At 36.1% G+C, this 26778-nt stretch overlaps 1 pseudogene; it reads right to left on the bottom strand.

The window, feature by feature from the left end:
- Window positions 1-3808: 3808 nt before the first annotated feature.
- On the bottom strand, window positions 3809-14219 carry LOC140507676 (actin, cytoplasmic 2-like; annotated as a pseudogene).
- Window positions 14220-26778: the final 12559 nt, after the last annotated feature.

Raw genomic sequence — 26778 nt, 5'->3', positions numbered from 1 at the left:
AATATTAAGATGCTTTAATTACCTTCCTCATAAGGGTGTACTAAGGTTTTCTTAGGAAAAAATGGCAAATTACATAGTATTATTAATATTTGTTCTTTCACATGTGTACTTAAATCCTTGAAAATCAAAGGAAGAGATTTCTTTCAAGAGAAAAATATAGCTAATTTAAAGTGACAATAAAATTAAGACAGACTATTCAAATCTGTTACTTCCCTGGATAGCAATAGAAACATATAAACACAACCAAATAATGGGAATATATGCAGATATTTGTATATATACACACACCATACATATAGACATTTACCATATGTATATATATATATATGTATAATGTTTGAATATATGTGTGTATATATACACATACATATATATGTTATTCATACCTTTAACTTACGAAATATAATAAATAGGCATTTATCCTCATAAACTACCAATTATTTCTGGAGAGGAAGGTCTAGCAATTAATGTTATTGAAAAATTCCAAGCACCATATATAAATGAATGTAGGAAATAACCCTTTCCCTCACAGAGATTAGGTCAACAAGATTAGCTCATCAAAAGTGATTTTTCCAGACCTTCCTATGAGTATTATTCTCATATGCAAAACATCAGGCCTGGGGGGGCATTCAAAGTGATGAAGAATAATTTTAAGGGACACTGTGTTATTGATTTAGTGTGTTTAGAGCCAAAAATCCTGGTTTCAAGCTATGACTCCACCAGTGATTGTATTATTGGCAAATTAAGGTGTCTAAACTTCTGTTTCTTTTTGTGTCTGAGAGGGATCATGATACTTGCATGACTTATCTCCAAAGGATTTTATACAACTAATACTGGTTGAGAAATGACTTACACTTAAAAAAACCAAATAAATTATAAAGCACCATAAATATATGAGATTTTGTTTTGTCTTGTTTACCCAGTCTCAGATAACACTGATCTGGAAAACTATCTCCACTTATGACAACCTTGTCTATCACATAAAGGAATATGGAGTTCTTGGGGCACTAAGTAGATAAATAACCTTTTCATGGCCCCAGAGCCAATATGCTTCAGGGACAGCAGTAGATTTCATGTCTTCCTTATTTTGCCATGGTGCTTTTCTGAGATAAGATCTTTCTTATTCTCATCATCTTCAAAATTATGATTATGTTGTCCTTTCCTATTTCTGAAACATCATCTGTATGACTTTGGATAAGTCATCCAACTTTACTTGTGGGTCCTATTTCTCTCATGTTTAAAATGAGGGAGTCATGTTAGATGTCTTTTGATGTTCCTCTCAGATCTAAATCTATGATTCCATGATTTTGATACAAGGACAAACACCTTTGTAAATTTAAAATGATATGGAATGTAATGATTGTATCTTTAGTAAGGTAGCTTGGGGTAATTTAAATATTGAAGTCAGAAGATCATAATTTCAATAAGTTGCTAAAGATTTATTAGCTATGTGACTGGAGCAAGTCACTCATCTTCTTTGTGCTTCAGTTTTTTTATCTGTTAAATGAGTATGATAGTTGAAGTGCCTACCCTACCTCAAAGGCTTGTTATGAGGTTGATAAGATGTTGTATAACTGCAGACATAAAGTGAGAATTTTACACTACCTGATTTCAACTCTGTAGAATAAAACATTCCATAGTCTCCCATCATCCAACCCAACATATATTTGGTGTCATTTTTTCATATATTGTTCTCCCCTACGTATTTTAAGCTCATTGACATCAGAGACTGTATTTCATTTTATTAATTGGATCCCCACCACTTATCACAATGCCTGCTATATTGTAGACACTCAATAAATGTTTATTGTATTGACTTATAAAATATAACACATAATATAAGCAATAATAATAATAAGAATTTCCCCCTCATTATTCTGAATTGTGGGAAATGAGTATGTGTTCTGGTATTCACAATTTCTCCAGAGCCTCTGTTCTAAACCAAAGGCAATGCAATTTAGATGCATTCAGAGGATAAAGATACAGTCTGTGATCATGGAACATATGAGTTAATTGGTCCATATAGGCACCTAACACATGGCACATTCTTATTAGTAAATATCTCTGACCAGTTAAGTGACCAGCCAAATCCATTATGAAATCATAATGGATTCTTTCTGAACCTAAAACAAGGAACTTCATGTTATAAGGATAAAACGCTGCTCTGTGTATTATTGGGAGGCATGGGGTGTTGATTTGATTCCTGACACTGCCATTCACTCCTTGAGTCATCTTGAACAAATAATTTCCCTTATTTGGGTGTAAACTTCTTCATCTGAAATATGAAGGGGGTAGAAAAAGTGACCCCTATTAACTTTTTCACCTTAAATCTTATCATTCTGTAAAAAGATAGAAATATATGCTTTTGAAAATTTTAGAATCTCTTAAAATCCATATTTGAATTTCATTATTTATTAAGCAACTCCATTTTCAGATCTCAGAGTGCTTTGTGCAGGGGTAATCATACCTTCAAACAGCTTCCATTTTTTTTTTTTTAATGTGTGCACTTTCATTTGAACTGGTCTTAAATCAGTGTACAGGTAAAATTTCTCCCCTTCCCCCAAGTACTGGCACCAATCTCATAAAACTTGCAGGGAAATTGCACTGTCTTCATTCATATCTATGTTGGGGGCAAGGAAGGAATTTAGAGAACCATTCATTATGACTGGCAAATCAAAAAAAGGAATAAGGATTAAGGCTGAAGATACAAAACATTGTTTTAAAGGATTACATAATTTACATGTAAAGTAATACTAGTACCTCCTCTTCTCCTCCCTTCCCATCTGGATTTGTGTTAGGTAGCTTCTTTGCTCTAACAGACAGCCTTCACAGAGACTTGTAACTCTATAACAATGCATCATACAATATTTAGAATGACTATTAAAAAAGACAATTGTACAGAGTGCTGAAGACACACTGTAGAACTTTGGTGGTGTTTGCCTCCAACATACTTAGAACTGTGCATTACCTTCACCATTCTAGTTTTTAAATCCTGAGTCAAGCACCAAAACAAACAAGCAAAAACACAAATAAAGTCATGCCAATCTCATCTCTTTTTTTGGGGGGGAGCAATTATCATGTCATACCCTTTGACAAAAAAACAAAACAAAACACAAACAGTCCATTTAGAAGCATTTGTGGTGGACAATGGAACGTCCAGATTCATCATACTCCTGCTTCCTGATCCACATCTGCTGAAAAGTGGAAAGAGCTGCCAGGATGGAGCCTCCAAACCAGACAGAGTATTTGTGCTCAGGTGGGGCAGTCATCTTCATTTTCATTGTGCTGGGAGCTAGGGATGTAATTTACTTTTGCATCCTTTCAGCAATGCCTGGCTACATGGTAGTACCACCAGATGATATGGTTCTGGTAGGGGCAGTTAGGTGGTGCAGTGGATAGAGCACCAGTGCAGGAGTCAGGAGGACCTGAGTTCAAATCTCACCACAGACTCTTGACACTTACTAGCTGTGTGACCTTGGGCAAGTCACTTAACCCCCAATTGCCTCATCCTGGGTCATCTCCAGTCATCCTGATGAATATCTGTTCACTGGATTCAGATGGCTCTGGAGGAGAAGTGAGACTGGTGATGTGCACAGCCCTCCCCCACTCAAAACAAAGTCAAGAGCAAGTCATGTCATTATTTCTCTGATGACATGATCTTCTTCATCAATGAAGGATCAACACACACATGGTTCTGGCAAATCCTTACAGCTGTCAACATCACAGTTTATGATTGAGTTGAAAGAAGTTTTGTGGATTCCACAGAATTCCATACTAAGAAAGATGGCTCGAAGAGAGCTTCTGAGCATCAGAACCTATCATTGCCAGTGGTGATAACCTGACCATCAGGAAGCTCATAGCTCTTTTTTTAGAAAGTAGCTAGATACAGCAGTAGTCATTTCCTGCTCAAAGTCTAGGGTGACATAACAGCTTCTTCTTGATGTCACACACAATTTTCCTCTCAGCTGTGGTAGTGAAACTATACCCTCTCTTTGTTAGGATCTTCATGAGGCAGTCTGTCAGATCACTACCAGCCAGATCTAGATGGAGGATGGCATAGGGAAGGGTATCACTTTCATAGAGAGACACAGTATGGGTCACATCATAACAAGAGTCCATCATAATACCAGTGGTAAGACCAGAGGCATACAGGGACAGCACAGACTGTATGGCAATGTACATGACTTGGGTGTTGAAGGTCTCAAACATAATCTGAGTCATCTTTTCTCTGTTGGCTTTGGGTTTCAGGGGGTCTTCTGTGAGCAGCATGAGGTGCTCTTCAAGGATCATACAGAGTTCATTGTAGAAAATATGATGCCAAATCTTCTCCACATCATCCCAGCTGGTGACAACACCATGTTCAATGGGGGTACTTCAGAATAACTCTGGGCCTCATCCCCCACTTAGGTTCTTTCTGGCCCATACACAACATCACAGGCTGATCACACCCTCATGTCTGGGCCCCCAACAATGAAAAGAAAGACAGCCCAAGGGGCATCATGTCCTGCAAAGCTAGCTTTGCACATTCCAGAGCCATTGTTGACAATGGGAGCAGCAATCCATTGTGAATTTTGAATTGGCAAGTTTATACTCTTAAGAGAGAGAGAGGAGTTGGTGATGCACTTGGAGGCAGTGGGGAGGCAAGTGCCTTCTGTGTGGAAGAGCTCATAGATGAGTGGCTTCCATTTTAATAAGGAAGGACAACATGAGTAAGGGATCAGGGAAGGAAGATATAGATAGGGCAATTGATTATTAAGCCTTTCCTCAGAGTACTTTTTTTTTTCATCATGCTGTACATATCTTACATGTAGTAGGCACTTAATAATTTCTTCCTAAGTTGATTTGAGCTCAGGAAGGGTCTTCAAAATGTATTAGGGAGGCAAAAGCAGCCTTTTGGAAGCCATTGCATCCCTAAACACAGTGTTAGACTATTTGAAACCTGGAACCACTGCTTTATTTCTAATAGTCAGTTACAGAATCATAGAATGTTACAGCTAGAAGGAAGTTCATTAACTTATAGTCAATTTCTATTTAGTTTCTCTCTAAGCAATCCAGGCTTTGGGTGACAGATTGGGTCAAAGGATTTGGAGGATATAAAATTAAGAACACGTCCTCCAGGGTGAGTGATTCCATTGTCCTTAAAGGTGAACAGTTCTTTGAGGGAAAAATCATTCTCGGAATTGGCCACTTAACATTGCCATTAATTAGCCTTCTTTCTGAGAGGCACAGTGCTTTACAGACTATTTCAGAATGGAGCTAAGCTGCCCTCAGTCTTGGGTCTAACAGAATAAAAAGCTTCTTTTCAAAAAAACAATTGCTTGCCTTTTCTTTAGGAACACAAATCCCCTTCTCTTGTCTGTATCCATGACAATCTGCCAGTTAATTCACCAAAGAGATAGGAAATATACTTTCTTGAGAGAGCATCGATATTAGAAAAAAACACATTCAAGGGATGATTTGGGTTACATTTCTGAATAGTTTAATCATCTGACCATATGAGCCCTGTTGCAGAATAATACACCCTTCATAAATAAAAAGACCCTGAAATAATCAGGAAGATCATTCATTCAATGCACAATCTATGACTTGGTGACTTATGTATAGTTCTGTGACAAGAAATCTAATAAATCACAGAATTCTAGCATGTTAGAGTTGGAAGAGACCTTAGAACTTAGATATTCAGAGCTGAAGGGTCCTTAGAGCATAAAGTGTCAGGGTGTTGAGTATCTTCAAAGAGAATGTTAGAGATGAGAGAAACCTTAGACATAGAATGTCACAGCTGGAAAGGACGTTCAAATAATATTGTTGGAACTGAAAAGGCCTTCAAAGATAGACTGTTATTGCCAGAAGGAACCTTAGAAAATAGGACATTAAGATGCAGATCACAGAATGTCAGAAGTGGAAGAAATTTTGAAGGGTAGAATGTGAAAGCTGGAAGGGACCTTAGAAGTGAAGTGGTACAGAAGAAAGAGGTTTGGTTCTGGAATCCAAGGGCTTGGGTTTGAATTCCACTTCTCAGCTGTACTCTGTTTGATCTGGGGTGGGTCACTTAACCTCCTTAGAAGCCAGTTTCCAGTTTCCTTGAGTGTAAAATATAAGCATGCAAGAGGTAGACTACATTTCCAACCTGTGGTCTGTGATCCTATGATCTTTGTTATTTTATCAATATTGAAGACAAATGAGGGTAAATAATTGGCCTCATGTCCCACACTAGGTCAATGGTAAAGCAGGAACCAGTATCCAGGTCTTAGAATTATTTATTCAATGGTGTTTGAGTTTCTTAGTCAGAGCTCTTCTCACCCCCAGGCCACAGTTGAATATTTTGTGGAATTTCTTACCCTTAGCTTAGTTTGGGAATTTTCTCTAGAATATATAAGTAGGTCTTAGAAAATAATACAACTCCACTCTAATAAAACAGTTTTCTATACAACTCTAAACTTTTATGGAAAAGGGGATAGGAAAACAGAGACACTGATATACAGATTTTTCTCAAACTTTTGTTATTCCAGAGTATCTCAGTCTATAACTCATTTGATAATTTTGTTTGTTACCTTTTTCCAGTTTAAATGACTTACAGTTAACGATAGTCCAGCTAAACAGTTATGTACATCTACTGCTTTCTAGCTTATAAAGTTATTTTCTAACACAGACTCAGTAAGGTTAACAGAATTTTTACCCCCATCCCCACTTTCAAGCTGATTCTAAGGGAATACCCATAGTTGGCCAGGCAGTCACAAGGATTAACAAACTGGGAGGGGAAGACCCTGAACATTACTATTCCAAAGAGAAACAGTTACCACTGACATTCTCTGTAAGCCAGGAGGACCCAAAATACAGCCATTAAGTGGAGCTTGGGCAGGGACATATTGTGGTCCAATCTATAAACTTCAGAGTGAACTGGGTTTAAATTTTTGTGAAGAAAGACAGAAGGAAAGAAAAGAAGGAAGGAAGGAAGGAAGGAAGGAAGGAAGGAAGGAAGGAAGGAAGGAAGGAAGGAAGGAAGGAAGGAAGGAAGGAAGGAAGGAAAGAAGGAAGGAAGGAAGCCTAGCCAGTAAACCCCAAATTAAGCAGGCAGCTTCTGGCCATCCTGAAGGAGAGGGAGAGGGAGAGGACAAGCTGAGTTATCCAACTAGGTGGATCCCCATTCAGCAAGCTTGATCTACTCACAAGTTGTGTTTGTCCTTCATTTTCCAAGAGGAACATGGTATCAGGGAAATGAAGACAGGACTTGCAGTTGACTTTGATTTGAATGAACGTGGGCTGTGCAAGGTCATAAACCTCATTTTCTCCCCAAGAGCCATCTGGATCCACTGAAAAGATATTCATCAGGATGACTGGAGATGACCCACGAGGCAGTGGGAAACCCTGACCCTTTTAGGTTAAGGTCTTTTCAGATACTCATTTATATTGAGGTAATGCCCATCACCCAAGGGGCCATACCTTGACTCACTTCTTAAAGAGGTCTATTCACTGAATGGACATTACCTCATTCTAAGTGAGTACCTGAAAAGGCCAGGGTCTCCCATTGCATCCTGGGTCATCTTCAGTCATCCTGAGGAATATCTTTTCACTGGATGCAGATAACTCTGGGGGAGAAAATGAGGCTGGTGACCTTGCACAGCCCTCCCTCATTCAAATCAAAGTCAAGTGCAAGTCATGTAATCATTTCCCTGATGCTCTATTCCTCTTCAAAAATGATGGACAAACACAACCAGGATTACATATCTGAATCAGAGTGGTATGGCTGGAAGAGCAATGGAATTAGGATCAGGAGATATGGTTTCAAATCCATATCTGCCAGAAGACCTATCTTCAAATCTTTTATATACCTAAATGACCATGGGAAAGTCAATTGCCTTCTCAAATGCTCAGTTTTGCCATTAATGAAATGAAAGAACCGGAACTGATTATAAAATCCAGATCTAGGTCCTAGGTTTCTACGATCTTCGTTCTTGCCCTGACTCAATGAGTTGTGAGTTTAGGTGAGTTATTTCACTTCATCAAGCTTTGATTTCTCTTCCTGCAAAATGGCTACAATAGTACTTATATTACCTACTTCTCAGCTCTCTATTAGATAACATATACCAAGTTGTTACTTAAATATTATGTGCACTTCATGTATAAAGATAAGATGAATAATGTGTGTTTAAATAAACATATGCTATACATGCTATAAAATCATAGAATTAATCTAGGTCAGTCCCCATCTATATTATGAGGAATTTTCTTAAAATACCTTTCAAAATATATTTATCCCTCCTTCCATACTCCATCCCTTCCTCAGGCCTCACTGGTCTTCTTTTCTTTTTCTAGTAATTTTAGAAAAATGAATTTATATATATGTTAGCTGTAAAATCTTTTCTTCCCTCCTCCCTCCCCTACTCATTGTGAAATCAATAAATATGATGCTCATTTTACATATAAAGTCATGTGAAACATGTTACTTCATTAGCCATGTTCCAAGAAAAGGAAAAAAAAAGATAAAAGAAAAAAAATGTTTCAATTGGCTATCTAATCATTTTCATCATGAGTCCTTTGGAGTTGTGATTGCTCATTTTATTGTCCAGAGTTACTAAATCTTTCACAGTTGATTATCTTTATAGTATTGCTGTGTCTGTGTACATTGTTCTGTTTCTTCTCATTTCTCTTCGTATCAAGGTTTTCAGGTTTTTCTGAAACTATCTTCTTCATAGTTTCTTCTAAAATAGCATTTTATCATGTTCATATAATATAATATATCTTGTTCAGCCATTCCTAAGTTTCCAATTTTTTGCCACTAGGTCAAAAGGTATGCTCAGTTTTATAACCCTTTTGTCATACTTCCATATAGTTCTCTAGAATGAGACAAATATATAACTTCACTAACTGTGTGTGAGTGTAAGTATTTTCTCTAATTCTTTCCAAAAGAACCCTTTTTTCCTTTTTTTGTCATGTTAGCCAATCTGATGGTTTTGAAGTGGGACCTCAGAGTTTTAATTTTTATTTCTCTAATTGTTAATGATTTGGATCACTTTTGCATGTGATTACTGATAGCTTTGATTTCTTCCTTTAGAAAATGACTGTTTATAGTACTCTTTGATCATATATCACAGAGGCTGTTTATCCCACATTCTTTTTTTAATTAAATTGTTTTCAATTTTCAACAATCACTTCCATGAAGTTTTAAATTTTCTCCCCTTCTCTCCCCACTCCCTCCTCGAAATGTCATGCAATCTCATATGGGCTCTACACATACATTCTTATTAAGCACATTTTGATATTAGTCATGTTGTATAGAAGAATTAAAATGAACAGGAGAAACCATGAGAAAAAACAAACCAAAACAAAACATAACTCAAGAGAAAATAATCTGCTTCATTCTGTGTTCTGATTTTATAGTTCTTTCTCTGGATATGGATGACATTTTGTATGAAGAGTCCTCTGGGACTGTTTTAGGTCCTTGCATTGCTGTGAAGGGCTAAGTCTATCAGGAGCAGTCCTCACACACTGTGGCTGTTACTATATATAATGTTCTCCTGCTTCTTCTCATTTCACTCAGCATCAGTTCACATGAGTCCAGGTTTTTCTGAAGTCTACCTGTTTGTCGTTTCTTATAGCACAATAGTTTTCCATTAAATTCATATACCACAACTTGTTCAGCCATTCACCAATTAGAGGGCATTCCCTCGGTTTCCAGTTCTTAGCCAACACAAAAAGAGCTGCTATAAATATTTTTTGCACATGTGGGACCTTTTCCTGTTTTTACGATTTCTTTGGGATACAGCCCTAGAAGCAAAATTGCTGGGTCAAAGGGTCTGCACATTTTTATAGCCCTCTGGACATAGTTCCAAATTGCTCTCCATAATGGTTGGATCAGCTCACAGCTCCACCAGCAATGAATTAGTATTTGAACTCTCCCATATCTTCTCCAACATTTATCATCTTCCTGTTTTGTCATCTTAGCCTCTCTGATAAGTGTCATGTGGTACCTCAGAGTTGTTTTGTTTTTCAACTTTCCAATCAATAGTGATTTAGAGCATTTTTTTCATATGACTATAGATAACTTTAATTTCTTCCTCTGAAAACTGCCTATTCATATTCCCTGACCATTTATCAATTGGGAAATGACTTGTATTCTTGTAAATTTGTTTGTCATTCATTCTTAAAGAGGACCATGACATCGGGCTAGTGATGCCATGACATGCAAGTGAATTGGATTTAAGTGAGGGAGGATTATTCAAAGTTACCACCCTCACTTTCTCCTCTGGAGTCATCTGGGTCAAGTGGCCAGACATAGATCAAGAAAACTGGAGATGGCCCAGGATGAAATGGGGACCCTGATCATTTATCAATTGGGAAATGATTCACTGCTTTAATATTTTGACTTATTTCCCTATATATTTGAGAAATGAGATATTTCTCAGAGAAGTTTGTTATAATTTTCCCCAATTACCCATTTTTCTTCTAATTTTGGTTCTTTGTACAAAAATTTTTTAAGTTTTATATAATGAAAATTATCCATTTTACCTTCAATGAACTACTTTACTGTCTCTAGTTATAAATTCTTCCCTTATTCATAGATCTGAGAGGTACTTTTTCCATTTTCCCTTAATTTGTTTATGATAATACTATTTCTGCCTAAGTAACAGACACATTTTGAGCTTATCTTGATATATTATTGGTCTATGAGATGTTAGTCTATACCTAGTTTTTACCAGACTAATTTATAGTTTTGCCAGCAGTCTTTGTCATATGGTAAGGTCTTGCCCCCAATATCTGGGATCCTTACGTTTATCAAACACTACATTACTGTGCTCATTTGCTTCTGTATATTGTATACCTAATCCATTCTGTTGTTCTACCATTCTATTTATTACCAGTCCTAAATTGGAGGCATGACTGGGCTTGACTTCAGGAAAATCTGAGTTCAAATTCAGCCTTAGACACTTTCTATCTGTTTGACCTTGGGCAAGTTACTACGTCTTTGTTCTTCATTTGGAAAATGAGATGGAGAGGGATATTGAAAATCACTACAATATCTTTGCCAAGAAAAGGCAAAAAAAAGTCATGAAAATTCAGCCATGAATGAGAAACAACTAAACAATAAAAACAATACTGAATTGTTTTGATGAAACTTCATAATATGATTTGAGATCTGATATTGCTACACTCCCTTCCTTCACATTTTTTTAAATCTCTGCCCATGATCCACTTGACCTTTTATTCCCCCAGATAACTTTGTTATTATCTTTTCTAGCTGTATAGATTTATTGGTATAGAACTGAATAAGCAAATTAATTCAAGTAGAATTGTCACATTTTTATATTGGTTTGCCTACCCATGAGTAATGAATATTTCTCCAATTATTTGAATCTGTCTTTATTTATGAGAAGTATTTGGAAGTTGTGTTCATATATTTCCTGTGTGTACCTTGTCAGGTAGATTCCCAAATATTTTGTAATGTCTGCAGTAATTTTAAATAGAATTTCTCTATATCTTGCTGCTGAAATTTATTGGTAATACATAAAAATTCTGATGATTTCAGGGGTTTTATTTTATATTCCATAACTTTGCTAATGGAAACTTTGTTTCCATTAGTTGTTTAGTTGTATTTGCTGAAGTTGCTAATTGTTTCTTCTGATTGGTTAGTTTGTGTTCCCTAAGGCTCTCTAAGTTCTTGGGTTTTCTAAGTAAACCATCATATCATTTTCAAAACTTTAATAGTTTTGTTTCCAGATGGCTGATGCTTATTCTTTCAATCTACTTTTTTTCTTGTGTAATTCCTATCCCTAGTATTTATATTACTATATTGGATAATTATGATGATAATGCTCCACCACATTTCTTATTAGAAAGACTTATAGTTTAGCACCGTTACAAGTAATGCTTACTCTTAGTTTTAGAAAAATATTATAAATCATTTTAATAAAAGTTCCATTTATTCCTATGGTTCTTAGTGTTCTTAATAGTAATAACAGTTGTATTTTTTCAAAAGTTTTTTTTCTGAATTTATTTTTTTATCGATGCAGTCAATTATGCTTATGATGTTCCTAATATTGCTATATTTCTGGTATAAGCCCACACTGGTTTTAGTGTATGACCATTACGATACATTTCTGTAATCTACTCACTGTATTTAAAATTTTGCATCAATCTTCTTTAGAGTGATTTCTCTATAGTTGGGTTCCTCTATGCTCTCTTTGGTAACAAAACCATATTTGTGTCATACAAGAAATTTTGTAGAATTTGCTTGTAAAGCCATCTGGTCCTGGTCTCTCCTACCCCTGGGACCTCACTTAGTTCTTTTTCAATTTCTAAGGGTAAAATAGGGTTATTTAGGTATTCTATTTCCTTTTTTGTTTATCTGAGCAATTTATATATTTTTATAAATATGTATTTATATCATTTAAATCATCAATTTTATTGGGATACATTTGGGCAAATATTTCCTTATAATTCCTTATTCCTAATAATTGCTTCAATTTTTGATTTTCTTCTTTCTTTTCAAATAATCAAATTATCCAATACTTTATTTTATTGCTTTTTAATAGAACCAACACCTAATTTTATTAGTTTTCTTTAAAACTCAATTTTGTGAACCTCTCCTTTGATTCTCAGTGAGTTCCTCATGCCAATGAGATCACAAGTCAAAACACTGTTTAATCCTTGGCTTCATTCTCACCACATTCCTATCATTATTTAATTGTTTATAAAATATATTCCGCACAATGTCCTAACAAGAAGGGCCATGCAGTACCTTCATAGCCTTCCAAGTATTTTCTTCTCCAAACTAAAATATCCCTGTCCCTTCAAAAGATTATGATGTAATATAAGTAGTGTGTCCATTAAACTATTATTAAATATAATTATTAAAAAATAGATGAATAAGCATAGTCATTAAGCAATTACTATATGATAGCCATTCAGTCAGTCAATACTCAATCATTAAGTGCCTTCTAAATACCCAGCACTTTCCTAAACAATGGGGATACAAATAAAAACAAAAAACAGTCCCTGATCTCCAGAAGTTCATATTTTAATAGGGTAGAGCACATGCCAAAGAAACCGTATAAACAAGATATATACCGAATAAGTTGTGGGTAGTATCAGAAGGAAGATACTAAGAAAACATTCTGATAGAAAGTAAGAATTTAGCTGAGATTTGAAGGAAGCAGAGAAGGAGAAAAGAGAGAAAATTTCAGGCGTGGAAGACTGCCAGCGAAAACACCCAGAGAAGTGAGACAGAGTACTTTGTACAAGTCAGAGTAGGAAGGCCAGTGTCACTGAATAAAGTGAGGTAATCTATACCTTAAAAGAGCTCTTTTTCTTTTAGTTTCTTTTTTTGTTTTTTAAGAGAAAAGACATATAGAATATCTATGGCTAAGGAAGGAAGTTACGAGCATTCCATTAACACATTCTTTCTTAAGCAATGGTAGTGTTGATTTGATTATAATTCTGACATCCAAATGTGAATGTATTGAATGTATGGTGCAGAGAGGGAAGGAAGAGTTAGGGTACATGAAAGACGATGACCAAGGTGAAATTGAAGATAAACTGTTTCACAGAGAACAGAATGCAGAAGTTTAGCTCTTTCCAGGCTTGGACAATGGTGGTCAGATTTTGAGGATGAAGCAGCAGCAGGAGCATCAGATTAGAATGGTGCCTACTTGTTTAGGTATATTTATTTAATTCAACAAATATCTAATTAGCACCTTCTATATGCCAAGCACTGTGCTTGGTACTTGGGCTATGAATAAAAAGATGAAATTCTTTCTGTTCCCAAGGAGGTAATATTTTACCGCTGGTTATGACTAAGAGGGATACAACACTTAGGCAAATGACTGAAAGACAATTTAAGAGGATTGGGGTGAAGAACAGATTTGAAGGACCAAAAAAAGGAGCAAATACATTCCAGGCACTGAAAGACAACTTATCTGAGGGTACAGAAATGGAAATGAAATGTATGAGGATGAACTAGCAGTACAGTTTGTCTGGAATATAGTATATATGAAAGAAAATGTGATACGTATGCCATCAGACTCAACAATGTTCACTAGGTGCCATGCCATAGTTGAGGGACTATAGAGATTTATGGAGGCAGAGTAGAATCACAACTAAGCAAATGTAATGTTGAACTCAGATAATTCCCCATGCATGAGAGCATTCCCTCTTAAAGCTTACCTTGGAAACTCTATATCTTTCTTTAAGTAGTAATCATACACTAGCTCTGAAGCCTTCATGGAGCCCTCTGAAGCCCCTCTCTCTCTTCTGGTTACTCTTTCTTAATTCCTCAGATTTTCTTAGTGTTAGAATATCTCTCTCCTTGATAACTTTAGTCTCTGTTTTGTATTCATTTAATTTGTGCCTATTTGTATTTATTTCATTTGTGTTCATCTGCAAATTCTCGTAGAATGTAAACTCTTTCAAGGCAAGGATTTTTTCATTTTTGTCTTTTATTCTTCGTTCTTAGCAGGTAGCTAAATAGCACAGTGGATAGAGCTCCATGCCTGGAGTAGAAATATCTGAATTCATATTTAGACTCAGAGATTTCTTAGTTGTGTAACCCTGGTCAAGTCACTTATCTTCTGTTTGCCTGTTTCCTCAGTTGTAAAATGGGAATAATTATAGCACTGACCACACAGGGTTTGATACCTAGAGAAACTCAGTAGATAGAATGCCAGACTTGTTGTCAGGAAGACTCATCTTCTTAAGTTCTATTCTGGCCTCAGACACTTACCAGCTGTGTGACCCTAAGCCAATCGTTTACCCCTGTTTCAATTTTCATATCCATGAAATGAGCTGGAGAAGAAAGTGGCACACCACTCCACTATCTCTATCATGATAACCCCAAATGGAATCACAAAGAGTCTGTTAATACTGAAAATGACTTAAGACCAACAATTATAGGGTTGTTGTGAGGGTCTAATGAGATTTTTATAAAAAAGAAAAAAAGTGCTTAGAACAGGACCTGGAACTTAATAGGCACTACATAAATGCTTATCTCCTTCCCTTTCCAAACACAGTCCATTATACATGATTGGTACTTAATCCATGGGTATTCATGATATAACTGGTAGAGCAAATGACTCCTACAAATCAAATTAATCTCAAAATTAGTAGGTCTAGATTCCATTAAATATTTGTATTTGGGCAAGTAACTTTACTTTTTCTTGTGTGTTTGCAAAATGGGCCAAATCAGCTGTTCACTATCTCTGGCACAGGTTTGTTGTGAGTGTATATATACAAGACCCAGGTTCAAATCTCAACTTAAACGCTCACAACTATGTGACTGGCCAATTCATTTAATTTCTTCAAGGTTCTGATTACTTATTTGTTAAATTGTAATTGCACTTAATAGCTTCCAAAGACCCTTCAACTCTAAATCTGAGATTCTAAGACCCAGAGCACTATAACTTGAGGGATTTTCAAATTTTCTCATCATAGTGAGATGATAATCATTTCATGCATATTTTGCTTCCATACAATTGCTCCTGATTCTTCAAAAGGTGTTAATGACACGAAATTGAAGTTTCCATCACCAAGTGAGGATGGCGAGGTTTCAAAATGCAGGTCTCAGAGATATGGTTTCTGGAATCATCTCTATATTTTGAAAAATAGCCTAAAGGACCATAACTATCTACAAAGTTAAAGTCTGATCAGTTAGAGTGTGTCATTGAACCCTCCAGCAAAGGCTAAACTAAGCCTTTTTTTTGTTCCCCTTGGAACTTAACTATTCTCTTAACACCTACCCTCCCCCATCTCGTTTCTATGTTATTTCCAACTTTCTGGTTTCGTGAATCAAATAGTGTGAAAAAAATCTATTCTCACTATGTTTTGGACTTGTTTAAAATTAGGAATCACTTGGGGAAGTTTGTTCTTGTGAGAGTTGTGATTCTGTTTCCTGACCCAAGAGGTAGAGAGGGTCTGAAGCATTTGATTCTATTCTTACTTGCTGCTTGACAGAAGAAGGAGAACTTGCTCAGTCCAGGGCTGGATGTACCTACCCTTTGGTCATGATGCAGTTCAGACCCAAGTGAAAGCTGAATACTCATAATGCCAAAGGTAGCTTTATTCCAAACAACAATTTAATCTTTATTAGTCATTTTGTGCTTCAAAGTAGTGTTCCTTATCTTTTTTCCTATCTTTCCTCAAATATTCAGAAACTGTATACTGGTTCTTATGTTAGAAAAAAATTAGGAGAATGAAATGTGAAGTTATTATAGATTTTTAGGATATGTAATCGAAAATACCTGTCTTTTGGTTTTTTAAGAGGACTGGAGATAGCTTGAAAAAGATACAATTGCAATCAAAAATGATCAAATAAATTTTTGAAGGATAATAGGAATTAAAGTTGGAAGAAGCTAGGGATCATTTTGTTTAATTCTCTCATTTTATAGATGATAGAACTGAGGCACATAAAGGTTATGGTCCAAAGTCATACAAGTAGTAAAACTGATGCTTAAAATTTATACACTGATCCTTTGATTCCATAGCCAGAATTTTGATGACTGCAGATTTTGAGCTGGAAAGGACCCTAGAGGTCATCCAGTTCATGTCATTTTTCAGATGAGGAAACCAAGACACAGAGCAATTTAACTGATTTTGGTAATGGATAGAGCACTAGACATGTAGTCCGGATGACCTAGCTACAAATCTGACCTCAGATACATTGTGTAAACCTGCAGAAATCTCTTTAGCTCTGACTGTATCAGTTTCCTCATCTAGATAGAGATACTAATAGCACCTACCTCTATCAGTTATTGTGAGGACAAAATGAAGTGAAAAGATTTTTATAGTTCTTCTCAACTTTAAAGTGATATATAAATACTAGATATTATTATTTGCTCAAATAGACACACCAGTCAATAGCATAGCCAAGACTTGATTGAACCCAGGTGTTTTACTGAAAATTTAGAGCACTTTCTACTCTATCATGTTGCTCATTTAACTATACAGATGTTTAAAACATCTGTATTCTTAAAAGCAAACCTTTTAGTCCCATGCATTTTTCTCAATATACCATATATAGGGTATAAACATTTATGTCATCAGCTACAATGTGCTATTAAAATATTTAAGTAATATTTCTTTTTGTTTTAGAAACTTGAATTTATTGCCACAATTTATCATTCTTGAAGTTTCAATTCAATCAAATGAAAAGCATAGATGGATAAGAGAGAAGACCATATATTTTCATGTTTGTAATATATCCCTTTTTTCCCTCTGAAGGTAATTTGCCCACACCTTTTTCTGTAAATATGAAAAAAAAATGAGGAGTGATTGGCTCAAAGTTTTTTCAGTATCAGTCAGAAAAGACTCTATATTTGAATGCAAGACATACGTGGTGGCATATTTTTCCTTGAAAGGGAGAAACGGGTGGTATATACATCATATAAACCTGCGGAAATCTCTTCAGCTCTGTCTGCATCAGTTTCCTCATCTAGATAGAGGGACATATATTATGATTGGATTCAATACCAAAAGATAAATATAATAGTATTTCGTATGTTTCAAATAACAAACAAGGAATCCCACAGGGTTTGATTGGGAAGATGCTGTTTGGGATACTGTCCTGTTTCTTAGTAAATATATGAATGTTTCAAAGTTAATGGTTGGAAAGGATTGAAGCTTGATGAGATATACCCTGAAGTAGAAGAAAAGGCATGAAGTGTGTGTGTGTGGGGGGGAAGGAGATACTGTGAGAAAATAGGGAATGACAGAGAGATCTTAGATGAAAGGGGTCTATGATATCTAGTAGAAATCTGAATCTTTAGAAGAAAGAAAAGGAGAAAAGTTCATGAAAATTAGTGGGAGAGGCCTTTATTAATGAGAACAGGTCTGTTTAGAGTCAGGAAGCTTGAATCTGGCTTCTGTCTCTAACTTCCTATGTGACACTAGATAACTGATTTCCCTCTTGTAGCTAATGTTTTCCATTTATAAAATGCTAGACTTACATTAAATTCCAAGTCCTTTCAGGCTTGAACATTCTATGAGTCTAAAATATTTTTTTTTAATGGACATGATTATTTTTCTCTTTCCTTGCCTTATTAAAGCTTTTGATAAGAGTCAGACAGGATGGCGTTTCCAGTTTGTAAAAAAAGAGCTTTAGTGAGCATTATTAATATATTATACAATTATAATATCAGACTAACAGTAATAATATATTAATATTAATTTCCCTTTTCAAGGAAATAACAGTGAAAATCCTTGATATATTCTTCTTCCACACCTCTACATCCCCCTTCTAATCTATATGGTGTTAACAACAGAATTTGAGTTAGAAAGGACTTCTGAGATCACCTAGGTCAATTTATTATGGCACTGTTCTGGTAAGTGGTTAATGACTGGATCTCCATTTTTTCTAAAAAAAGTACATACAATACCATTTTAATTTTATGTGCATTATTCATGTTTCATCAATCATTTTCTTAAAACTAGGCAATCTATGAAACTATAAATGAAAGTGAATTTTAGTATTTGCTAATTTCCAAGGTGTAAATGCTTACACTTAAAATTTAACAAATAGTTCTTGAGAGTCAATGCAAACTGAACCAAGTATAAGCCTGTCAGAGATTTGTTTGATAATTCCCTTTACTCAATAGGTAATCTTCACTTTTAGGGTTTCAGTGAGATAGAGTCTATTGCCTCCCAAGGCAGCCCATTCCACTCTTTACAAGCTCTAAACTCCAGGAGGATCTGCCTTCATGACACACGATGCACCCTATCCATCTTGTCATCATCCCTGTTACTACCATACTTCATATCCCCTGGAAAAGTATGCTCAGGATTGAACCTCCAGAATCCTTGTTGGGAAATAAACCATCTGTCTTTACTTCCAAAAATGGAGCTTCAATCTAGAATCTTATGGACTATTCATGCCAGTGATCTACTTATCCAAACCTCCCTTCCTCAGTCCACTCCCATATGTATGTGATATCAGTTTCCTAAGATATAAGCAGCTTGAGTGCAGAGATTGTTGTTGATATAAGTATTTCTAGAGTATAACACATATTAAGTGTAAAACATATTAAGTGTAAAAGTCATTAAGCCTCTCAAAAATCATCTATTAAACAATGTATAAATCATGAATTATGCTTAGAACTTCACATATAAAGAAAGACAAAAACTTCCCTTAGAAGGCTACTTTCTTATGAGGGAGACGACATGTCAATAACTAGGTACACATAAGATAAATATCTCAGCCGTGGTCGGTAATCTCAGAGGAAAGAGACACTAAGTCATGTGGATACGGAAAGGCATATTGAAGAAGGTGGAATCTGACTTGTGTTGAAAGAAGCCAGGGTAACTGAGAGGTAGAGAAAATGTTTTCATTTGTCAATGAAAACTTAAATGAAAGATGTGTTCAGAGAACCTCTTGTTTACATGTCACTCAATCATTCATTCACTCCTAGGCTGTACCTCTAAATTCAAGTAGAATAAGTTAAATTTGTTTTAGTTGAGACAACTTTTATAAAGCTTGATAGTGGTCCCAAGGCAGTCACCAATCTTGAGAAGAGGGCTATGGAAGAGTTAGTTTAAGGATTGACCTATCTCAGTGTGAGGTCATATGGATTTTTCTAGCAGAAAGAGGGAGAGAGAGAAAGGTAGAAAGATTAGAATGGGGAAGAGACTGCTTAAAACTTGGGAAATGTGGTGGGAAAAGAAAGGAAATATAAATCTCTATCTCAATGCAGGGGAAAGGAAGAAAGGGAATAAAGCCAAGAGTCTACCTTTTGAGAAAGTTGAAAGCAAAAGGGTAAAAATCTAGAAAGTAACTCAGAGATCATTAAGTAAAATAAAAACCTTGTTTATTACACCATGAAGAAGCAGGCCAGAAGGAATGGGGGAAGTGATTTGTCCAAGGTCGTACAACTATACAGAAAAGCTTTCACTAAACACACATCCAGTAATAATAACTCATGCATATATGGTGAATTACATGTTACGAGTCCCAATCATATTGTGTAATTTAACTGTATGATAATGTCCCTCATATATTGATTACCATTTTAAATACAATATTTGCAGAAGCCTAAATGAATATTTATAGTATCATGCTTTTGCCTACCTATTAAATTCCTGAACTTTGTAAGGAAGCCCTATTCTACTGGTCTCCTAAATTATCAAAATATATATTCCTTAGTGAGAAGGTCCATTTACAAGTTCACAGTTATGGATGGTTTAAAAATCATCTTGGAGTGTAAGCTCCCATAATAATATTCATGCTGAGTATGATTAATCTGCAAGGTGGAACCCAAGCTAGGTCACACATGTATACTTTTTTTGCACCTTCTGAAATATTTTTAATGCCTAACAGCCCAAAAGCTAGATGGCACTCCATCACCTTACTAATTAAAATACTTGAAAGTCCCAAATACCACATGGGAATGGAGAAATCAGAGCTCACATTTTGTCAAGTAAGTTCAAGTAAAAAGGCACAAAAATTGTGTTATTCAGTACATTGTGCTGGGAGGACCAGATAAGGTATAACCCCTTAAAGAGAATTGGATACTTATAGATGAATCCAATGGCTATTAAGAAACATGTCAAGACTACCAAGAATTGTTGCATAATGAAGAAGAGGCAGGAAAAGAAAATTCTCAATGCTTACAGCAGTATAAATGGAAAGACCAACAATCACAAAAATAAATGAAAGTAAAAATTCTCGAAATTATAAAAAACAAGCAGGTCCCAAATCAGAGAGAAGACAAGACACCTCCCTTTACTCTTTTGTAGGTATGAAACACTGCATCTTTTTTAGGCTTTTTCGACGTACTGGTTCCTTTTCTTTATTGTTTTTCTCTATAGCCTTTTTTAACTTTCTTTTTTCCCATTTAACAATTTTATATGTCATATGGGAGAGCTCTTTGGAAAGGGTGGGAGGAAGGATACTGGGAAAAAATTTAATATAAAAAGAAAACATAGTAAAATATGCTTGAATAAACACATATGGGGTGATGGTAGTAAAGATAATTGTTCTTTATCTTAATGAAATATTAATTTGTTATGTGATATGTATCCTGGGTGTTTTACTAAGTAAAAATGAATATAGATAGATAAATAGATAGATTGATATACGTCTATACAGCTATACATATGAACATGCACACACACATATACATGCATACATACATGCTGACATTTCCTAAATTGAAACATTTAGGTACCAGACAAATTTTCAAGTTACTAAACGAGTGCCCTTAAATTCAGGAAAATTGAAATGGGGGAGAGATTAAAAGTTTCCAAAAAGGGATACCTTATTGAAATTACTCCCCTTTTCCTGCTTTCCTAAGGGTTACCTCTCCAGTATGTATGTATATATGTGTGTGAGTGCACCTGTATATGTACGCATATACATGTGTGTATACACATGTGTTTATATACATGTATATATACACACAGATGTATGTGTATAAATGTATGCATGGATATAGAAACAAAAATGTGCACATAAACATGTGCATGAGCACACACATATGCATATGTGCCTGTATATATGTATACACATGTGCACATACGTATATGTGGAGGGGGGGAGGGAGAGAAAGATCATCCATGTATTTTGTGCTCTCCTGGTTAAGGCAAAACAAAGCTCCATAGAAAGAATTATTCTGATATTCAAGAATACTAAGTGTTTTGGTCTCCTACACTGGGGTCACACATTCTCTCTCTCTCTTCTCTTCTCTTCTCTTCTCTTCTCTTCTCTTCTCTTCTCTTCTCTTCTCTTCTCTTCTCTTCTCTTCTCTTCTCCTCTCTTCTCCTCTCTTTCTCTCTCTCCTTCCCTCTCCCTCTCCCTCTCCCTCTCTCTTTTCACACCACTCTCTCTCCTTCTCTCTCTCTCCACACACACACATGTATATGTATACATATATGTGAGTGCATGTACACATATATGTGTACATACACTCACATATATGTAAACGTGAACATGTATAATGTGTATGCATATGTTTATTTTTAATTAATTGATCTGTGCATTTATTCTGTCCATATTCAAAGAGAGCACAGAGTTATTCACTGAAGCATAAAATTCTGAGGTAGACTTGATCTCCCCACTTGATACCCAAAAGCATAGTGTCTACCCAAATAAGATCCATAGATTTTCTTGCTAACCCAGGATATCCAAATACTAATGTCCTGGGTACAATTACAAGTCACATTAAGCCTGATGGAATCCTTTTTTATCCTAATATCACAATCTCTACTACCACCAACAACCATTCCTGTACATCTCTGAGACTGCTGGCAAAAAGCCTGTGGAGCAGACTCTGCCCTGGGTGCTGTACCACCAAGAGCTGATCCTCTGACAGGAGGCCCCAGGTGGTAATCCATGTGTTTTCTGCTCCTGTAGGCAACACTATGCTCTTCTGACCAAAACAAAATAAAGCCACTGAAATTTATATTAGGAGTTATTTGCTTCATCCACCTGTTCCACTTGACATGGAAATGATCAAATTTTGTTTTTCTGACCACTGGAAGAAAAGTTCTAATGCACCATGAATGTTGCATTGATTTTAGACTCATGTGTGCCTCCAAGATGATGATTGGTATTTGTGAAATATAGAGAGTCTGACCCCAAATTGCTTACCTCAGCCACCTTCACAGAATCTGGAAGTCAGGGCCAGGAAAAATGCTGAGTAGCCTAGGAAAAAGGAAACAAAACAAAACACAACCATGGAAAGAATTAACCTGACATCCAAGACAGGTGAGTGTTATGCTCTCCTACACTAGGGAAAAAATGTTCACTCAGTGCAAATAACATAATGCAGAGAAAGAGCAAATACACAACAGGGAAAATAATGTCTCTCTCTAGTGATCCCTCTATCACTAGGACTGAACCTTCATAATGGGGTAGTAGCCATCAGGAAACATGGGATCAGTTCTAACAAGGCATCACTTTGGCAAGTCATTCAATCTCTCCCTCATTTCAATTTTCCTGAATGTAAAGGGCATCATTAACTTGGTGAGTTACAGTGCCTTAATATCCCAATTAAAGAAATGCCTTTGAGATGGAAAGCACTACAAATGTGTACATTTGTGTTATTTGTTTCTCAGAATAGAGCAGCATGTTTGTAACCAATATGGACTATGGCTCATGGAGCTGATCAGCTACCTGGCATTCCAGTGAAGTGATCAGCAAGCTTAGGTCTGTAGTTTTAAAATACATTGTGAAACTCCTCACATATCCTTATGATGAACTGAAAAGGAAAAGGCTTCTTTTTCTGAAGACCATGCCTACAATATTTGACTATACCTATTATATTTTCAATGAAATAGAAAATTAATAATGATTGATATACTCTGGTGTTATCCTTTATGAAAAGATTAATAGTACAACTAATTTCAGCAGAAAGTTATTTCCTTTAGGATTGTAGGAAACTACAGCTCAATATCCACATACTTGCTATGACTTGTTAAACTTATAATTGTTTTATTTTAATATACAAAAAGCTGAACCATTTAAATATAAATCCACAAAGGTCAAAACAGAATATATCCTCCTTTGTGCATCCATTTATTAAGACATTTACAGAAAAAGCACACAGTGCTAAAAAGTCTGTCAAATTGTTCCTTTTCTAGTATTGCAACCTTTATTTGTATTAAGTAACATTTAGAAATAAGATATATTTTATATAAACACATGCACAATACAAGGGTTTAGCATTGGATTTTAATCTTCATTATAATAATATGAGAACAGAGATGTATGCTATCTCCTTTTAGGTATTAGAGACCTAGGTGTACATTCAAAAAGTCATCTGTACAGGTATATTTGTGTAGGAGGATATCTAGATGAAAGAAGAGATGGAAAAACAAAACAACAAAAAACCTACCAGTTAGAATGGAATGAAGGCACAAAGTTATTCATCAATATGACATGGCATTAGAGTACTGATGATGGCAATTATTGATAATTGATTTCAAAAGAGACATATTGCATTGTATAGCAGATAAAATACGAGATGTAAAGCCAGAGAGATCTGAGGTAAGACTCCTACCTCACTCATTTAGAACGGCAAAATGGTACTTTGAGATCAGAACAAATGAAACAATATATATAAATTAATTTGCAAAAATCTAAAGTGCTATTATATAAACATCCCTTATTATTATCATCATTATTCACACTGTCATTACAATAAAAGGGCATGAGTTCTATAACAGGAAAAGAGTTAATCTCACTGTCTACTGTACTGATAAAATCAATGAATAATTTTACAGTGTTTTAGAGTATGCAGAATGTGTCATTTCATATCCTCTGTAAATTAAATGATTTAGAGAGTGTCCCCATTTTGTGGATAAGTAAATTCAAGCACAGAAGTGAAGTTACGTGCCTAGCTGCACACAGAGGGTAAGTGTTTGATTTGGGACTTGAACTCTTATGACATCAAGATCAATGGATTTCCTACCCCACAGTGCATCCCTGTGGCATATTTACCTCATCTATAGTTGGGGAATGGAATAGCTCAGCAAGGCTGAAAAAAGACTTGAATATGGCCATAATGGTTCATTGAAGGAATTGAATTTAAAAAATACACCTGATACTATCTGTGTTTAAAGGGAATTCTGGAAATTTTCTCTGTTGAAAACAGTTTTGTCAGTTTACTGTTTTATATTTATCATGGGAACTAATCAAATAAGAAAAAGATACCCAGTAATTAAAACTCTCCAAAGTTCGGGGGGGGGGGGGGAGGAGCCAAGATGGCGGAGTAGAAAGATACACTTATGCTAGCTCCGAACCCACAGCCCATAAAATATCTGTTAAGAAGAACTCCCAACAAATTCTGGAGCAGCAGAAGCCACAGAACAATGGAGTGGAGGAGATTTCTGTTCCAGAGAGCCCTGAAAAACCGACATGAAAGATTGTTCGCTCCCTGGACCCAGAGCACAGCTCAGCCCTGCCTTGGCCACATGGCACCAAGAGGAGCAGATCCAAGCAGGCTTCAGGGACAGAATCTCCAGCAGCCGCATGGATCCCTCCACCCACAGGTGCCAAAGGTTGGTGGGAGAGTCTTTTCGGCTTGTTGAGAGGGGAGTGGGGGTCCCCATGACTCAGGCCCCCTCGGGAGGCAGCAGCAGAGGCAGCAGTATACAAGGGCTCCCAAAGCAGGCAGGAGGCCAGTTCCATTGTTGAAGGCCTCCATATAAACCCCCTGAGGGAACTGAGCCCCATGTGGCGGCCCTGCCCCAACCTGAGCACCTTAACTTAATCTCTCACTGACAGCAGCACAGCCCAGCCCCTGCAGAAAGCCCTGAGGCTGGGGAGCAGCATTTGAATCTCAGACCCCAAGAGCTGGCTGGGCGGATCTAGAGGCATGGTGGGTGTGGAGAGAACACTCAGAAGTCAAGTACTGCTGGAAAAATGCCCAGAAAAGGGGGAAAAAAGAAGACCATAGAAGGTTACTTTCTTGGTGAACAGATAATTCCTCCTTTCCTTTTTGATGAGGAAGAACAATGCTTACCATCAGGGAAAGACATGGAAATCAAGGCTTCTGTATCCCAAACATCTAAAATAAATATTCCATGGTCTCAGGCCATGGAAGAACTCAAAAAGGATTTTGAAAATCAAGTTAGAGAGGTGGAGGAAAAATGGGAAGAGAAATGAGAGAGATGCAAGAAAAGCATGAAAAGCTGGTCAACATCTTGTTAAAGGAGACCCAAAAAGATGCTGAAGAAAATAACACCTTCAAAAATAGGCTAACTCAACTGGCAAAAGAGGTTCAAAAAGCCAGTGAGGAGAAGAATGCCTTCAAAAGCAAAATTAGCCAAATGGAAAAGGAAGTTCAAAAGCTCACTGAAGAAAATAGTTCTTTCAAAATTAGAATGGAACAGATGGAGGCTAATGACTTTATGAGAAACCAAGAAATCACAAAACAAAACCAAAAGAATGAAAAAATGGAAGATAATGTGAAATATCTCATTGGAAAAACCACTGACCTGGAAAATAGATCCAGGAGAGACAATTTAAAAATTATGGGACTACCTGAAAGCCATGATGAAAAAAAGAGCCTAGACATCATCTTTCATGAAATTATCAAGGAAAACTGCCCTGATATTCTAGAACCAGAGGGCAAAAAAATATTCAAGGAATCCACAGAACACCGCCTGAAAGAGATCCAAAAAGAGAAACTCCTAGGAACATTGTGAACAAATTCCACAGTTCCCTGGTCAAGGAGAAAATATTTCAAGCAGCTAGAAAGAAACAATTCAAATATTGTGGAAATACAATCAGGATAACACAAGATCTAGCAGCTTCTACATTAAGGGATCAAAGGGCATGGAATAGGATCTTCCAGAAGTCAAAGGAACTAGGACTAAAACCAAGAATCACCTACCCAGCAAAACTGAGTATAAGACTTCAGGGGAAAAATTGGTCTTTCAATGAAATCGAGGACTTTCAAGCATTCTTGATGAAAAGACCAGAGCTGAAAAGAAAATTTGACTTTCAAACACAAGAATGCAGAGAATCATGAAAAGGTAAACAGCAAAGAGAAGTCATAAGGGACTTACTAAAGTTGAACTGTTTACATTTCTACATGGAAAGACAATATTTGTAGCTCTTGAAACTTTTCAGTATCTGGGTACTGGGTGGGATTACACACACACACACACAGAGCACAGAGTAAATTGAATAGGATGGGATCGTATCTTTAAAAAATGAAATTAAAGGGTGAGAGACAAATATATAGGGAGGAGAAAGGGAGAAATGGAATGGGGCAAATTATCTCTCATAAAAGAGGCAAACAAAAGACTTTTTAGTGGAGGGAAAAAGAGGGGAGGTGAGAGAAAAACATGAAG

Source organism: Notamacropus eugenii, chromosome 5 (genome assembly GCF_028372415.1).
Source record: "Notamacropus eugenii isolate mMacEug1 chromosome 5, mMacEug1.pri_v2, whole genome shotgun sequence".
NCBI classification, from domain to species: domain Eukaryota; kingdom Metazoa; phylum Chordata; class Mammalia; order Diprotodontia; family Macropodidae; genus Notamacropus; species Notamacropus eugenii.
The sequence above is the reverse complement of the archived record's forward strand: the minus strand, read 5'-3'. Positions and strand labels throughout refer to the sequence as shown.